Here is a 13,581-nt window from a genome sequence, read left to right on the forward strand (position 1 = left end):
TTTCATGATTCATAAGAATTGCTTAAAACTATCTGAGTAAAAGATTTTTTACTCTACATGAAAATTTATATTCAGTTTCTATGAAGGACGCTTTTTGACAATTTTATTATTATTGGTGTAGCCATGAGATAGAAACTTATATTTCACATTTTAGCCCATTGTAGCAAAGACTGACTGGATGTTATTAATCCCGCTTCCTGCTCCTGGCACACAGAAAGACTTCATTTCCCAGACTCCCTGGCAATCATGGGAGGGCTCTGTTCCTAGGTTCTGTTGCAACAACATGGGTAGAAGAAATCTATACCTCTTCTAGGACCAATCAAGAGTCCCTCTCACTCTTTGCTCCCTGCAAACTAAGGTAAAAAAACCTTTTTTTTTTTAATAAAAAAATTTTTTAATGTGTATCTATTTTTGAGACAGAGAGAGACAGAGCTTGAGCAGGATAGGGGCAGAGAGAGAGGGAGACACAGAATCTGAAACAGGCTCCAGGCTCTGTCAGCACAGAGCCCAACACGGGGGTGGAACCCATGAACTGCAGGATCGTGACCTGAGATGAAGTCGGATGGTTAACCAACTGAGCCACCCAGGCACCCCAGGTAAAGAAACCTTTAGATAAGTTTTAAGAAAGCCTAGAAAACAGCAGTGCCTTAGATGACAAGAGCCATGATCCTTTAATAACCATACAAAAGCCCACACATCAAATATCCAAACTGTATTATGATATAGAAAGAAAAACTTAATTTTGCTAAGTTACTGAGAGGTGGGGGTTGTTTTTAAGACAGTGAGCAGGGGCGCCTGGGTGGCTCAGTCGGTTGGGTGGCCGACTTCGGCTCAGGTCATGATCTCGCGGTCTGTGAGTTCCAGCCCTGCGTGGGGCTCTGTGCTGACAGCTCAGAGCCTGGAGCCTGTTTCGGATTCTGTGTCTCCCTCTCTCTCTGACCTTCCCCCGTTCATGCTCTGTCTCTCTCCGTCTCAAAAATGAATAAATGTTAAAAAAAAAAATTAAAAAAAAAAAAAAAGACAGTGAGCATTAATCACTCTCCCAGATACCAAACTTGCTCTGCAAAGGTTTTCTGTTGACATTATTGATTGTATATTTAAGTGGTAGGTTTGGTAGTTTGAGGAACATTTTGTGCTATTGTTCCTTTCCGGAGTTTGGTAAGTTTTATTATTGAGACCAAAAGAAATAACCAAAAAAAAAAAAAAATAGATGGGTTGCTCACAATACATTATTAACTGAACTACCTTCTAATCAACCGAGGACTGTCAACTTTGCATACTTGTTCCTCCTGGATATCACTGCTCTGAACTGTATCAGACTTAACTGTTCTCAAATATGTTGCTTCGTTCAGTTCACAACTAAGTGATGATGATTCTCCCTGATTTTTCATCAAAGCTGATAGGTTTACAAAATAGAGAAAACTACTTCACTTCTTTCTTTTTTTTTTTTTGGATGGTCAAATACTGCAAAAAAGAAGTATAGATGTTTTTGAATTGAAATGAACTTTAAAGACTCTACAACCATCACACTTTTCAGACAAGTGGACTATGCTTTAAGAAAGGTTAAGGGATTTGTATAAGGACCCAGAGCTGGTTGGCAGCAGAGCTGAGAATCTCTACTATAATCTCCTGAATCACATCAATCACATTCTTACCTGCAACTGTTTCTTAACAGCAACGTCAATCATGGGACTTCCAATACCCACAATCCATTCTAAGGGAGACTGGCCAGCCCACAGACAAACCTTGTTCAACCTGACTCACTGGAACTACCACTCCTTCCTATGTGTCTCAGGTGAGTGGTCTAAGAGTAGTCCCAACACAAGAACAGCCAATCCATATGCTGACCTATAATCCAGGTTGAGATTTGGTATAGAAAGATAAACTGGGTCATGCCCTTTGGAAACTGAAAAGGAAAACACAGAGAGCCTCAACCAGTCAGCAAAAGGTTCTGATATTAAAAATACGTATTTAGAGAGACTAATGTAAGTCAGAGCCATATACGATCACCACAAGGCCAAGTTATAAGGGGCAATGTATACAGAGATAATGGGAATTCCACCAGAGGGAGATGCTAGAACCAGGGACTTGCCAGAGCTCCCTTTGATCTGACCTACCTTGAACCATTCCAGAGCCAGCCAGTAAATTCTCTGTATCTTACAGTGATCTAGATGAGAAACTGTTTCTACAACTGAAAAAAAAAATTGTATATGAAAGAGAAACACTTAAATGTATTCTTCAACTTCATGTTTGTGAGAAAATACATTATTCTATGTGGAAATAAGTCACAAAATATCAACATAAGCGTTTAAAATTGTATATATATTTTTATTAATTTTTTGATGTTTATTTTTGAGAGAGAGAAAGAGTATGAGTTAGGGAGGGGCAGAGAGAGGGGGAGACACAGAATCCAAAGCAAACTCCAGGCTCTGAGCTGTTAGCACAGAGCCCGAACATGGGGCTCAAACTCACAGACCATGAGATCATGACCTGAGCCAAAGTCAGGCACCCCTAAAATTTTATATTTAATGTGTATCATAAATGCAAGCAGAATTGAAGGGCATACAAATCGAGACTAAATATTTACTATAATTATATCATAAAATGATAAAAAAAACTTTATAAAAAGAATATACATTTTGATGAGAAAAACACTAATGCTCCAATGGGATAATATGGAAAGATAATGGACTAAAAGTTCAAAAGAGAAGATGTAGAAATAACTGACTAGCATATGACAATATGTTTAACTTCACTAATAAGGAAATAAGAAATGTCAATTATGAAACATTTTAAAATATTAAATTAGCAAATATTTATCAAATGGTAATAATATGCTGATAGTGCTTTAGTGAGTAATGTAATATAACACACTACCAATGTATTTGTAAATTGATAGAATCATTCTGGAGGGCAGTTAGGCAGTACACATCTAAAGACTTCAAAATGTTTATTCACACTGACCCAATAATCCTTATTATATAATATATGTAAATAAATGGTCAGAAATATAAGCATATATTTATGTTAAAATTACATTGGCAATTATCATACTTTACTGTAATTATTTTTATAAACTATCTTCCTCATTTATTTGTTTTGGTACCTCCAAAGCCCAGCAAAGGCATTTGATAAAATGCATAAAGGCATTTTGATAAAAATGTGAATGAACAAATTAATAAAGGAAAAATGATATTCACTATAGTATTATTTGAAACAACAAAGGATTAGAAAAAAAAGGATCTAATGAATAGTCAAATAAATTATAATATATAAAAATAATTGGATTTACTGTATAAACACTAACATTGTGAGGTTCTATTTTTAAAAAAAATATTTATTTACTTATTTTGAGAGAGAGCACATGTGCGCAAGTGGCGGAGGAGCAGAGAAAGAGGGAGAGAAAGAGAATACCAAGCAGGCTCCACACTGGCAGCACAGAGCCCTACACAGGGCTTGATCTCATGAACTGTGAGATCATGACCTGATCCAAAACCAAGAGTCAGATACTTAACCAATGGAGCCACCCAGGCACCCCAAAATTATAAGGTTCTTAATAATGTAAGAAATTGTTTAAAAGTGTAGTAAAAAATAGAACATAGCACTGTATATATCATGTGTTCTCAACTATGCTAAAATATGCATGTATACATGAAGATGAAAAGAAATGCACTAATACATACATATTGGTCAAATTTGGTCAGATATTATATGTGGTCAAATTTGAGAGGTTTCTGAATTTTGCTTTCTTTATGCTTGTCAATATTTTCCACTTTTTAATGCTACTCTGTATTACTTTCTTAATTATAACATAGCATTAAAATGTATAAATTAAATGTATTCATTTATTCATTCATTTATTTATTTTTGTAGTTTCAAGTTTTTTATTTAAATTCCAGTTAGTTAATATATAGTGTAATATTAGTTTCAGGTGTCAAATTTAGTGATTCATCACTTACATACAACACCCAGAGCTCATCACAACAAGTATACTCCTTAATACCCAACACCTATTTAACGCATTCACACACCCATCTCCCCTCTAGCAACACTCAGTTTGTTCTCTATAGTTAATAGTCTCTTTTATTGTTTGCTCTCTCTCCCTCCCCTTCATGTTCATTTGTTTTGTTTCGTAAATTCCACATAGGAGTGAAATCATATGGTATTTGTCTGTCTCTGACTTATTTTATTTAGCATAATAATCTCTAGCTCCATCCACATCATTGCAAATAGCAAGATTTCATTCTTTTTTATGGCTGGGTAATATTCCAGTGTGTGTGTGTGTGTGTGTGTGTGTGTGTGTATGCATATGCACAACTTTTTTATCCATTCATTAGTCAATGAACTTTTGGCTATTGTTGATAAAATCAGGTGTATGTATCCTTTTGTATCAGTATTTTTGTATCTTTTGGATAAATATCTAGTAGTGCAATTGCTGAATCGTAGGGTAGTTCTATTTTTAACTTTTGAGGAATCTCCATACTATTTTCCAGAGAGGCTGCACCAGTTTGCATTCCCACCATCAGTGCAAGAGGGTTCCACTTCCTCACATGATCACCAATATCTTTTGTTTCCTGTGTTAATTTTAGCCATTCTTACTGGTATGAGGTAGTTTGTCACTGTAGTTTTGATTTTATTTCCCTGATAACAAGCAATGTTGAGCATCTTTTCATGTGTCTGTTAGCCATCTGAATGTCTTCTTTGGAAAAATGTCTATTCATTTCTTCTACCTATTTTTTAACTGGGTTATTTGTCTTTTGGGTGTTGAGTTTGCTAAGTTCTTTATATATTTTGGATACTAATCCTTTATCCAATATGTTATTTACAAATATCTTCTCCCATTCCAAAGGTTGCCTTTTAGTTTTGTTGATTGCTTCCTTCATTGTACAGAAGCTTTAAATTCTAACGAAGCCCCAATAGTTCATTTTTGCTTTTGTTTCCCTCATCTCAGGAGACGTATCTAGTAAGAAGTTGCCACAACCATTGTCAAAGAGGTTACTGCCTGTGTTCTCCTCTATGATTTTGATGGTTTCCTGTTTCACATTTAAGCCTTTCATCAATTTTGAATTATTTTTGTGTATAGTGTAAGGATGTGGTCCAGTTTCATTCTTCTGCATGTTTCTGTCCAGTTTTCCCAACACCAGCCTTTTTTCCATTGGATATTCTTTCCTGCTGTGTCAAAGATTAGTTGACCATATAGTTATGGATCTAAGTTTTCTATTCTGTTACACTGATCTATGTGTCTATTTATGTACCAGTACCATACTGTCTTGATCACTACAGCTTTGTAACATAACTTGAAGTCCAAAATTGTAATCCCTCCAGCTTTGCTTTTCTTTTTCAGTATTTCTTTGGCTATTTAGGGTCTTTTATAGTTCCATACAAATTTTAATATTGGTTTGTTCTGGCTCTGTGAAAAATGCTGGTGGTATTTTGATAGGCATTGCATTAAATGTATAGATTGCTTTGGATAGTATCGACATTTTAACAGCATTTGTTCTTCCAATCTACAAGCATAGAATGTTTTTCCATTTCTTTCTGTCATCTTCAATTTCTTTCATAAGTATTTTACAGTTTTCAGGGTACAAGTCTTTTACCTTTTTGGTTAGGTTTATTCCAAAGTGTCTTATGGTTTTTCATGCAGTTGTGAATGGGATCGAGTCCTTGATTTCTCTTTCTCACCATCGGTGAATAGAAGTACACAGATTTCTGTAGGTTGATTTTGTAACTAGAATCCAACAGCACATTAAAAGAATCATTCAGCATGATCAAGTGGGATTTATTCCTGGGTTGCAGGGTGGTTCAGTATTCAAAAATCAATTAATATTGATACACCACATTTATTTAATAAAAGAAAGAATAAGAACCACATGATCCTTTCAATAGATGTAGAAAAAGCAATTGATGAAGTATAGCATCCATTCTTGATAAAAACCCTCAACAAAGTAGTGATAGAGGGAACATACCTCAACATCATAAAGGCCCTTTACAAAAACAAAACAAAACAAAACAAATCAACAACAACAACAACAAAACACAGCTAATATCATCCTCAATGGGGAAAAACTGAGAGCTTCTCCTCTAGTCAGGAACAAGATAGGGATGTCCACTCTCACATAATCCTAGCCTCAGAAATCAGACAACAAAAAGAAATAAAAGGCAGCGAGATCACCAAGGAACAAGTCAAACTTTCACTATTTGCAGATGACATGATAATCTACATAGAAAACCCAAAAGACTCTAACCAAAAAATTGCTAGAGTTCATATAATAATTCAGTAAAGGCACAGCATTAAAATTTATAAGAAGACTGCCTGTAGGGCTGTGCCAGGTCTATTCAACCAATTTAACAGAATGATCAGAATTGGATTCTGAATATCTGATAAGGGATAATTGATGATGATGGTCATTAAAATCCTTTTTTTTTTTTTTTTACATGCTCAAAATGACAGGCAAAAAAAATCCAGGGACTTTCAGCATAGAGGAAAAAATGACATTATCAGGTGATACTTGAAAATAGCTTTTTGAGTAGTGTTAAAGGGTTGAATGATAAAGGGTAAGAATGGTGGTATTATCATCATCATTATCATCATCATCATCATCATCATCATTACTATTTAGAGAAAGAGAACATGAGTGAGTGAGAGAGGCAGAGGAAGAGAGAGAAAGAATCCCAAACAGGACTCACACTCACCACGGAGCCCCATGTGGGGCTCAATCCCACAACCCTGGGAACATGACCCAAGCTGAAATCAAGAGCCAGATGCTCAACCAACTGAGCCACCCAGGCATCCCATGATGGCTTTCTTATTTAATGAGATATAATATATAAAGCACATGAACAAGTGTCTAGTACATAACATGCATTCAATATATATCAATTATCTTTTCTTATTTTGCTCTTGCTAATCAATTCAGTTCCAGTCTAACCCAGAACTCTCACTGGTTTCATTGACCCCTTCCCAATGTCTCCCACCCTTCCACCCTCAGACACTGAGTCCTGTAGCAAGATATATAGAAGGCAGTGACAGATCTATTCAAACAATTTGACAGAATGTTCAGAATTGCACTCTCTATGAATATTTGATGATTCTAATTGATAATGATAATCACTAAAAGGGCCCCCCCTTTTTTTGGTATGTGTATTAATATGCTCAAAACAACAGACAGAAATACTCCAGAAACTTTCATCACAAAGTGATACACAAATACCCTTCCAGAACCACGCACCAGAAATCCTAGAAGAGGATTGGTTAGCATCATGGAGCTCAGATTTGGATCCTGGACATTATCCTTCAATGTAGTACCTCTGTGGGCACCAGTGTGTCCCTTACCATTATGTGTGCATCCTTTTGTAAATCAGCTGCTGCCCACAGTGGTTACAACTGCTTGCTACCCAGCTTTTTAGTAATGCCGGTATGACATGTCATTCCAATTACTCCACCCCTACATTTGACTGCGCTATTTCGGCATGATCTGTTTTTGTGTTTCCAAGGTGTCATATTCTGTGCTTACACATCTACTCACAGATTTACAGTTAGTTGAATGTACCATTACTTTTCTTCTGTTGTGCATCAGACATTCTATGTGACTGTCCATAGATAATTATAATCTCCATTTGGATAGCTGTCTTTTAGAAATAAAATAAGCCTTATTTCTAATAACACACTGGTGGAGAAGGGAGTCATGATTAATCACACAGATGTCTCAAATATTATTCAACATGCCAGTGGTATTTGATGCCATCTGGGTCTATTCACCCAATTTGGAGCATGTAACTACGGCCAGTTGCCTTCCCTTGCTTCATCATTCTAAGCTGCACCTCTTTACTGAAATTCAGTAGCAAATGACAAATGTTTAACTGAATGAAAACAAAAAGTACTTTTTTATATATTTTTTATCACGGATGACATTGTCATAATGCCACTTCTATCTACTTTCCATTTTATCTGCCTGTCCCCCATGAATTTGACTGTTGATGCTGTTACTTGTATACCTTTGTATTGATCAACATACAAATTTATGTCTTTCTTACAATATTTTAGGCACAGTAAGTTGTCTTTTTGGCAAACAGTAAATGTTATTGTTTTAAAATCAAGATAAAAGTCTCAAAGTTTCTCCTGAGGGCTTAGCATCCACTGTATTGCTTATCCTTTTGTTTCTCTCTGTGGGTTCCTCTATTCTCTTCCAATCCCACAGCTCTTATTACCTGGCTTGAGAAGTTGAAGTGACATTACTGAGATCGTAGGGTTGGAAGAAATGCCAGTGCCCAATTGCATACTTCTTTCTTAGTATAAGAGACCAGGGTATATATCCCCTATGGACCCACTTCATCAACTCACAGAATACTTCAGTTTCTTATCCCTAAGCCTGTAACCCCAAGTTAACTGTATCCTAAATTCTTGCCAGTTTTCCAAATAAAGATACTCCAAAGGGAGTCTACAGACAAAGGAGCAATGCCTCTGAAGCCAAGAAGAAGAAAGGAGCACTCTCCTAGCAGTCATATCATCAAGAGCTTCCAATCTATTAAGAGTGGTAGGTGTCACTGTCAAATTCCCTCACGTACACGGAAAACTTTCAGATGTGGCTGGATCATGATACATACAATATCCTCTACTAGGAGAATCATTCCCTGGCAATATATCTTTAGGGTGGGTATTATTTTGTATGTAAAGCATGATTCGTGAGTATCCTCAACATAAAACTTTTACTAAGTCAAAGCTTAAACAACTAATATGTAGGCATATTCTGCTCTCCCTGTCACATTTTTCAGATGTTGTTATAACTCCCTGAGCATAAGAATTGCTTCCCCTAGGGTGAGTTCTGGGAGGGGTATCTATTTACTGATACACTGTAGCTTGTGTCAGAAAATTGGACTTTTGGTAGATTATATTTAAATAGCCACTGCCTGCTGAAAATTTAACATCCAAGCAATTGAGTGGTCTGTGGTCAAGGCTTTAGAAAAGTGAATGGGGGCCTTGAAGAGACACAAGCCACTCAGTCAATAAATAAAGCCCCCAAAAGCTGAACAGGAGACAGCTGGCACTTTGTCATTCTGTTTTGATGGTGGTTTCATTAGATTTAGGAAAATGCCTACTTGACTTAAGCTTTTGTTGCTGAGAACTGAACGAAAGCGGTGGACACGGTATATTTACTTTGTGATAAATGAGTACGTTTGGTGGCATACCTGATTCTGTACCAATAACCACTATGTGTACCCAGATGCGAAAATGAGTAGCTAGGTTCATAGATTAATGATAAATATGTGTAGAGAAATTAGTACCCTAGTTAGACAATCAATCCATACATGGTTTTCTTCTAACAGTTGGAATTCCTGCAAGCATGTTTCCTTGAGTTTCTATTGAAAATAATTTAGCTTTCCAATTTGCTTTTCTCATAAGTCAGAGAAAATTTACCTTGCTAAGAAAATCATACTTAAGATGATAAAGAAATACAGTGTACAGAGTAATTGAATAATCATTTATTCCTAAAAGGAGAGGGCATTTCTAAATAGGATCAGATCAATACACCTTTTAACCAAGCATTATATTTATAATATTAAGGATATGAATATGCATGAAAACTATAGGTACCCAAAGATTGTCCACAGTTGCTAATATGTTTTGACAGGACTGCAATTTTGTCATTCCTTGACAAGAGTTGGGGGCGGTCATGAAATACAAACTGTGGGCTGGCTATTTTATATGCTGTAAAAAGATAAATTGAAAGAAAAACAATCTCATTGAATCATGATCAAAAAGCATAGATCAAGGGTATTTAGTCCTTAGAAATGTGCTAGTTCTCAAAAATTCTTAAAAAAACTTAAAGTAAAGCTATTCTAAAAAAAAACTAATTCTAATTATTCATATGAATTATTCATATGAAAGGAGAAGAATTAATACTTAAGGTGAATTGTAACAGCTAGTAGATATGCATAATTATGTGTCTATCATATTGACTTCTATATGCTCTTACAAATGCAGATAAGAACATGTAGAGTTTGTTTCTTTTGCTGAATAATGTTGATTACATACTGATATTTTAAAATCATTTTACTTTCATATTGAACATCAATGTAATTTCTTTTTACCTTTTCTATCATAAAACACATAAAAGTGAAACAGCCTACAATGCATATAATATATATACAATATGAGTACAGTTGAGAACATTCCTGAGTTATGTAATGGTTAAAAGATGGAAATACTCTTCTATCAAATCTCTTTTTTCCCTCTCCCTCTGAAGTAATCAGAAAGCTTATCACTTGTCAAAATAAACATGTAAGGTTGGAAAGGGCAACAATGAAAAATGGTATACATTTCGTTTTCTGGACTAAACAACTTTAAAGGCATACTTAAATTCTTGGCCATTATTCAATTCACCTTGGTATTGACTTATCCTCATATAAAAGGACATGATTGACAGTTGCACAATTGTGTAAAAACATTAAAACCACTACTATTCCTAATGGCTAATTTAGAGCCTCGCATTTGTCAGGCACTGTGTTAAATACTATGCACACATGTCCTCAGTTATTCAACTAAACACATGACGAGGGGTTACTGTTATTATCCCCAGTTTGTAAATACAGATATTTAAAATAAAAAGTCTAAAAAACTAGCACAATGCTGCTTGACAGAATCTAGTTAGAAATTCACAGTCTGAGGATCATATTAACTACTGTTCCATCATATGGTAGATATAATGTGCTGTAGATACAATATTTAAATGTAAATAAGTATTCACCTAAGAAATAAGCCACATTGAACTTGTTTCTGGACATAATGAAATTAAGAATACTGAGATCTAGAATCATAGAATTTTAGAATATAAGGGGCTGGAGAGGTAACCAAATCTAACAAAGTTTTAGTGATTCTGTCATGGGTCAGACATTGCCCTACACATGGTGGATATACCCTTTGAACCACACAAGGTTGAAATGCATAGGTCCATTTATATGTGGGGTTTTTTTCGACAGCTACAGTATAGGACCATACATTTTTTTCTCTTACTTTTGATTTTCTTAATAACATTTTATTTAGCTTACTTTAGTATAAGAATATAGTGTATAATACATATAATATAGAAAAAAAATGTTCACGATGTATGTTATTGGTAAGGCTTCTGGTCAACAATAAGCTATTAGTAGTTAAGTTTTGAGGGAGTCAAAAGTTATACATGAATTTTTGACTTCATGGGGGGGGGGGTGGTGGGTGTCCCTAACCTCTATGTTGTTCGAGCATCAACTGTAGTAGTGATTTAAACAAAGTTCTGCTATCATGAATCTAATGCTACAGTTAGAAAACACAAAAATAAATAGCATGGATGATTTCAAAGAGTGATAAGGGTTATAGGGAAAAATAAAGATATATTACAAAGACAAGAGAAATTTCCCTTAGTGTGAGTAGCAAGGTACAGTCTCTCTTAGAATGCGGCATTTGGGTTGATGCTGAATAGCAAGAAGGAGTCAGTGATGGGGAGTCTGAGGGGGCTGAGTGTTCGTTCCTTCAGGGGCAATAGCCAATGCAAAGTTCTGAAGCTGGGAAGGAGTGTTGGCAGGCTCCTAGAGAAGATTGATGGCCAGTATGACTGGAACACACGGAGCAGCAGGAAAGAGGATAGATAGGCAGGGACTGGATCATTCAGGGCCTTGTAGGCAATGAAAAGGAACTTGGATTTTATGCTAAGTAAGAGAACACTAGAGAGAGGCAGGGTATGCACAACCTGATTTAGGTTTTAAAAATGATCTCTCTGGCTGCTCTGTAGAGGATGGATTGGAGAGGCATTAAAAAAAAAAAAAAAAAAATGGAAGCAGGGAGACCAGATGGTGGATTAGTGAAGCACTTGGTGTGAGGGATGATGGTGCCTTGGACCAGAAAAGAGAAGTGGAAAGATCAGAATATGATGTAGAAGTAGAGTCAATAAGATTTGCTTCTTTACATTGAGTTACAGTAATCTCCACGTAATCTTTACCTACTGACTTGGCCTGGCCCTCTAAGGAAATGCAGATTAAATTTAATCCCTTCCGGCATTGAAAAGCAGCACATGTGACTTCTCTGAAATCTCATTTCCATACTGAAGAGCCCTACTTCCCTCCAACTGTCCTCTGCTATCTTTTTAACACTCCTGAATATCCTGGACATTTGTACTGGTTACCTTTTTTGTTTGACAATGTCCCCTTTAAAAAGTGGTGCCAGCACTGACTGAAGCACTTCATTGTTCCCCGACCCCTGCAAAGGACAGTGGGGCTACTGGGTCCTGGTGTACTGCATTTCTTTTAACAGAGGCTAATGCACGTGAATTACACGTTTAGTGGAGAAAAGAGGTGGGGGATATAGTTTGAAGGGTCAGAACCAGGATTATCACTTGTCATCCTATTGTTGCAGAATATCTGTGAAAGTGATTCCCTCCGGTAAAGGGAAGCAGAGCTGGGGAGATGATGGCTTTCTCAGCAGATGACCATCTTAAGAGAAGGTGCTAAACTGATAATTAAATAAAGCTGCTTTTAAAAAGATGTGCTGGGTGTGGGGGTGCAGTGAGGAGAGCAGATAGCGAAGCAGGACAGGAGGGAGAGAAAGCAAATCAAGATTAATAATGAGGAAGCACTCTGAGGTTTTCTGTTCAAGGAATAGGGTGAGTGAAGTGGAAAATTCAGGTGAACAGAAAACAATTACTTTCAGTTGAAAGCAAACGCAAACATGATTTTTGGAGTAAAGTTCTCTGGGCTCTTTAATGACCTTAATTGGTTTGACTCCTTGTTTTGCGTCAGTCACAAATAATACTCCGTGAACCAAATTTTAATCAATCACTACAAAAGCAGTGTCTTAACTATGATTTAGTTAATTTGTTTCCTTATCAGTTATTTCTGTACCATGGTTCCACAGGACATACAATAAGTCTATTAACTCTGCAACGGTCTTAGGATGTGAGAATTTGTGGCATATTAAAACTGTCTCCTAAATGCCAGATCTGATTTTCCATCTTTGTTACATTTCGTTTTTATTACTCCATGCAGAATATCACCCTATTCTGTGAATGAGCATCTGAAATTCGGAAAAGACCATGAGATGGTGCAGAGGGACATTTTGAAGAAGAAATTAACTTAATCCCTAAGAGGAAATGTGCCATTATGAATGGCATTCCATTTATCCTCCTCATTCAAGAAAGGGGTCATTATGCACACTATTCTCTTTTCAATAAGAAAACAATAAAATCATAATAGTTGGTATTTAACTCTCATCTTTCTGATAATTTTTGCTGCAAATGTTGAGTTGCTGTCAGAAATAAATAGGAAAGCCCTGAGCAGGACCTCCACAACAGTCTTTTTGAGACCAAATAATTCTTTGATATTAGAGAACATAATCCAGGAACCAAAACAAATATATCATTAACAAGAACAATAACTGCAAAATCTCATTTTTCTATTTTCTAGGATTAGTAAGAATTTTATAGCAATTAATGCATTCATTTTTACAGCTTCCTGAAGAATAAATTTGAACAAAAAATAATTATAAAGGCTTGCATCTTTGCATCTATTAAGACTTTACTATGTGCTAATGCCCATGCTTACTTAATGGGTTGC

The 13,581-nt window shown here is 36.0% G+C and overlaps 1 long non-coding RNA gene across 1 annotated transcript in view; it reads left to right on the top strand.

Moving 5' to 3' along the window:
• Nucleotides 1-285: 285 nt before the first annotated feature.
• Nucleotides 286-13,581, top strand: part of LOC132692241 (uncharacterized) — a 47,628-nt gene continuing 34,332 nt past the window's right edge. Inside the window, exons 1-2 of the long non-coding RNA XR_009616248.3 lie at nucleotides 286-358; nucleotides 1,676-1,795. This is a non-coding gene — a long non-coding RNA (uncharacterized LOC132692241). The remainder of the gene's footprint in view (nucleotides 359-1,675; nucleotides 1,796-13,581) is intronic.

The sequence above is a fragment of the Panthera onca genome, chromosome B1, assembly GCF_046562875.1.
Source record: "Panthera onca isolate mPanOnc1 chromosome B1, mPanOnc1 haplotype 2, whole genome shotgun sequence".
NCBI lineage: Eukaryota > Metazoa > Chordata > Mammalia > Carnivora > Felidae > Panthera > Panthera onca.